The following is a 5,659-nucleotide window of genomic DNA, read 5'->3' as shown; positions in this document are numbered from 1 at the left end:
TCCTTTATGGGACTTAACTGAATTGTTTTTGGCTAACCTATTTTGAGTCAGAATGTACATGCTGACCTAGCAACTCCTTTACCTTTTGGCACAATCGAAGAATTTAAGTTTCTTTAACACTAGTTCTATTCCAAATACCTAAATTTTACTGAGGTAAGTGCTAGGCAGCCTAGTTGTTGTTTTTAATAATTTCTTTCCTAGTCAAAGCTTCTTCTCACTGGACAGGGAAGCTCCTAGAATGAGCTGGAAACCAGGTCATGTTGAACGGAAGAGAAGCAGAGTATGCAATCACTGGGCTCATTCTCTGATGTACATGAAGACACCTCAGTTCAATCAGCTGAAGCGCCCATTAGTTAATGAAGAATTTGAGTGTTCTGAAGAGTTGAAGGCAAGAAAAGGCTGGGGCAGGGGCCTGGTTTTACTTATTCATCACTCAACAAATATTTGCTGTCTGTCTAACGACTGGGAATACCAACAGGAGTCAGGCAATCATGATGTATTGAGGAAGACAGGCAAAAATCAACAATATGCTAGGTGCTATGAATGAGCCAAGATTTGAGTGTTAAGGGGCCTGGACTAGGCTGGGAGTATCGCACACTCCAGGTCCCAGAGACTGAGAAAGAGAGGCAGGCACATTTGAGGAGCCTCCCCACCCACCACCATCTGGTGGTTAAAACGCAAATAAAATATCTTTAATTTAAAACTTAGCATTTGAAGACGTTGCAGACTTGACGTCCTTGAGTTTGAAACGTAAAGAATATGTGCTCAGAGATGGAGTTTTTCCTGCTGATTCAGAGGAAGCCAGCTCTGAGCCCCACGACAGCTTTTGATCTAGGGAGTAATCACTGTCTGTTTTCTCTGTAATCACAGAGAATTTCAGCAAAGCCTTTCCTAAAACAACCATAACCAATTTTTTTTTTTTCAAAAATACTCCCTGCATTTCATGTTCTCTGTTTAGGTAATCTGCATAGAGTTTTTATAAAAAAACCTTGTAAAATAGCGGTTTTATGTATTTTACAGAAAAGAAAAGAGAGATATAGGGAAGTTAATAACTTACTCAGCAAGGTTTGGAATAAGGATTTTAGTCTGTGACATACTGCCTCTTTATAAATCCCTGCTCTTAGTCATATTAAATCTGCAAAGATTACAATCTCTTAGTCTAATTTATCAGTGCTTAAGAATTTCTTCCTGAATGATGTCTCTGTGTGGCTTCTCAAGTACTTTAAAATTCTTATTTATAAATTTTTAAGAATAGGACATGTAAATAATTTTTTTTAAAGGAAATGAATAAAAGGCTAAGTTCTAACTCAAGCGGGGTGAGTTTTTATCCTGATCTTTTTTTTTTTTTTACAAAATGTGTTACTCTCTTGGACTGCAGAGGGACTTTCCAAAGGGGGGGGGGGAAGTGACTTAAATGACTTCAACTTCTCTTCCAATCCTAAGACTCTTTTATTTTGGTAAGAAAATTTGACATTTCTGTCACTGATGTGAACCAAGGGAGGACACTGTTGCGCAGGTGTGATTGTCTAAGCTGAACACATTCTTGACTGAGACAGTCCAGGGGAGAAATTCCTTCTGAGGACCACACTCCAAATATTGCCTGGAATCAGAAGCATACCCATCCATTTTCTCCACAGGTCATGTAGAGGTTAGTGTGCATTTCTTGGTTTCTAATGTTCTGCTGTAAGGATCTGATTTAAAAGTTCATTTCCTTACATACCAGGAACAGTGTTTATAGGTCAGGCTCCCAGACTGTGAAATCCTTGAACTCTCTAGGAAATATTCTGAGCATATGATTTAACTTCTGGCTCCCCGGGTCTTGAATGGGGCCTTTGGAAAATACAGAACACGGAGAAAGACCTCACCAACAGCTCATTTTATTTCTAGACTGAGTAGCATAGCTGAGAATTGTAATAACTTTTGCCAGTCATCTTGCTTCTTGCTTACTGCATTCTTTCACTGCTTCTGCACAGCACCACTGAATCCTGAGTTTATCTGCCTCCTCTGCTCCCATGCTGCAGAGAGTAAACCCTCTGGTAAAGCCATAACACCTGGCAGATCACGGCCACTGCAGACAATTGGTCTCCAGTCTGAGCTGGGTGCTCAGAAATTCTTGTCAATGCTTTTATTTTTTCAGAGTTGCTTCCCTCTCCCGTTCCTTTAATGATTTCCCACAACCTCACCAGACCCCTTCTGACCCCTTTCAATGCTCTCTTCCTCTGTCTCCAAAGATGACCTTGCTGTCACTACTCTGACGACCTTTAGGTCCCAAGTAAGCCCTCTATCAGCTACCAACTAGGAGCCCACATGCTCCCTCCATCCAAATATATGCCAGCTCGCATGCTCTGTTTTCCTATCTCAGAGGATGGCTTGCTCCCTCTCAAGTCCAAGTCCTCTCGGCCACTAACCTAAGTCAGTGACCTAAATCAATGACCCTTGGGACATTGGAACTCTCTGGAATTTTATTTCTACAGTCATTGCCCTACCCTCCTCCTTCTCTACTCTTTCCTTCTCCACAGGTTTCTAAAAATGTAAACTGGCTTTGAGGCCATTTCCCTCTGGAGCTATCATCAAATTTCTCTTCTCTTTGAGAATTCAAAATTCTCAAAGGAGTAGGCTGGACCCCTAACTTGGCTTTCCTACCTCATACAGGATCTGGCTTTGGAACCCACCATTTGTTAACTGCTCTCACTAAGGTCACCAAAAATGACCTCATAACCCAGAGGCAATTGACTTTTCTTAGTCTTTATCTCCAAGGCTCTGTATGCTGCACTTGGCAAAGCTGACTATGCTTTCTTTCTTAAAACACTCTATATATTTCCTCTGTTTCTCCAACACTATGTCCTTCTAATTCTCTCCATCCCAGCCTGGTTCTACTTCTCTCCCACATGGGCTCCCCTCCCTCTACCAACACAAGTTTGCTGAATGCAGGATTGGTGTTCATTAAGAGTGATGATTTTTGAGTTAACTTGTCTCTTAGTTTGTGCTTCCATAGATTCTTAACCCCTCTGGGCCCCAGTATCCTCACATTTTAAAATGGGATTGATAATATTTCTCATTTATCTGAGAGTTAAGTCAGATAACACATGCAAAGTCCTTAGTATGAATTTTTCATTTCAAAGTGAAAATTCAACTGTTATAACTTAATTATATAAAGAAGCATTCCAAAATCAAATATTAGATGTCTAGTTTTCAATAGTGGCTCACCAACATCTTATCACGTTTTAGGTTATTCCAACTGTAAATGTCCTAGGAATTATTTGAAAAAAAAAAAAAAAAGGTTCTTTTCTGAATTTGTCATGACAGCCAATTCAAATTTTTAGCTGTTGAGGAACATCTAGCAAGATTAGGGCATCTAAGACTATTTAAAAATAACTACATTCTTGTTTTGATAACTACCAAAGACTTCTTTTTAAAAAAATAACTGTTAAAACTAAAAAGAAAACTCAAAAACATACAAAATACATTGCAATTTTTGAATTGCTCACAAAATTTTTATTCAGCTTGTCCTTATAATTAAAGTGAGCTAATATTTGATTTAAAAAAAGGTAAGTTCAAACTTTATTTCTGATAAGTTAATGCGATTTCCAGAGACATGTTGACTCCTGTATACAAATAGGATAATTATATATAGCTGAACTAAATTGATTCAAAGCAATTTATTTCTAGACTTATGTGTGGAGGTTATCATAAATTTAATCAAATTAGTAGATATTTATTTGGTTATTCTAGAAAATAAAAACCAATGTTAATATTTTGGATTTCTGATGAACATTTTCCTCCCAAATCCCAACCTATTTTTGATCAGAAGTTTACAGACTCTTCTGAAGGTGCATTAATCCTTCAGAATGTTAAGATATTGTTCAGTGAATTTTTAAATTCACTAAAAAGTGAGTATTTTGGTTCTGTAAATTTTTTGATCTGAGTATTAGGTCAATTTGACTAGGCAAAGCATTACATATTTTAGGTACTATGCACATTTTAGTCTTGTTTGGGTGACCAGTTTTCTTGATTGCCCAAAGACTGTCCTGGTTTTAGCACTGCAAACACCTTGTCCTGAGAAATTCCTTAGTTCTAGAAAACCAGGACAACTGGCCAGCCTAGGCTCAGTGAATCCACCATGTAGCCTGACCAAAATTCTCTTCTTGTTTCAAATTTAAAAAAAAAAAAAAAAAGCAAAGATAAAACCATGCTCTTTGTCAATTTGTGTGTCCTTAATTAGAAATATTTAAAGATATTGATTTCATGTTGTGAGGAGCCTAGAAAGGTTTATTTATTTGCTTTATTTCATGTCTTTTTTTCTTATAATCTGCAACTGGATGTTAAAAGTAAACATTCTCAGATTAAAATGGATTGAGTTAAGTCTACTTTTTGAGCGTCAGATGTCTGAATAGGTTCCATGTCTGTATCTAGAGCCCTTTCATCTTTACTATCCACTCAGTACTTAGAACTTATGATTAAAGACTGTGAGCATATTTGTTTATGGTTATACAGGGCTGTAGTAATATGAGAGTGGGCTTCTCAGGTGGTTCAGTGGTAAGGAATCTGCCTGCCAACAGGGGAGATTCAGATTCAATCCCTGGGTCAGGAAGATCCCCTGGAGAAGGAAATAGCAACCCACTCCAGTATTCTTGTATTCCAGTATTCTTGCCTGAAAAATCCCATGGACAGAGAAGTCTGGCAGGCTACTGTCCATGGGGTCGCAAAAGTGTCAGACATGATTTAGTGACTAAACAACAACAACAATATGAGAGAAGATTCAGCTTTTTACGGGTGATGACTCACGTTCACCTTATTACAGCTCACTGGCCCACTGTGAGGTGCATCTTTTACTCCCCCTGTAGGAGGAGACAGAAAATTGCATCAGTTTCTAGGATATCCCCCTTTCAGGAGAAGCAATGAAAACAGGCAGCATAGTGGCAAGGCCACTTAGTGACTTCCTCCAGCCATCTCTGTTTCACGGTGCAATTTAAGGTGGATGAATGGTTCACTCTGGGCTCTAGGCCAACTAACTGGCCCTGGAGAAAATCATTCTCACACCCACGCTTGACACACACACACCCTTCGAATCTCTTTCCTGCCCTGCAGCCCCCAAAATAAAATCCTTCAACTGCAGGAAGCAGCAGGTTCTTTCATTGCAGTCTCTGGGCTACAAGAACCAAAGAGCAAAATGGATGTTTTCCTCTGAGAACTGGCACTGAACAGAAGGAAGGAAACGACTACTCCAATTCAAGCATGTTTTAATCTCAGGAGAAGTGGGGACAGAGGAGGGGCGAAATTGGCTGAAGAATCAGTGGGAAAGTCATAAATTTTGTCTCTTATCCCGGCAGCTAAGATTCTCCCTTTATAGTGCCACCCACTTCTTTTTCTCTTTTAAAAGGGCTTGGATAATGAACAGTCACTTTCTAAATTCTCAAGTTGAAAAATCAGTGGAGGAAGAAAAAGGAGGCTTGAGTAAACCTCTAAAGTCTGGTTGTATCCCTTCAGAACATGCTCAGAAATTTTAAGATTCACACACACCTGGTGAATACACTGTCCTAAACTAAAGAAACTGGCAGTGAACAAATCTACAGTTTCTTACCTCTTTGATACTTTATTTTAAAAGGTCAACTCATAGTTTCTATTTGTTTTTAAGAGTCGCCTATTATTGAAAGAGACA

Source organism: Moschus berezovskii, chromosome 10 (assembly GCF_049115385.1).
Source record: "Moschus berezovskii isolate FMDL1 chromosome 10, NW_MosBer_1.0, whole genome shotgun sequence".
Taxonomy (NCBI): domain Eukaryota; kingdom Metazoa; phylum Chordata; class Mammalia; order Artiodactyla; family Moschidae; genus Moschus; species Moschus berezovskii.
Note: the sequence above shows the minus strand (reverse complement) of the source record.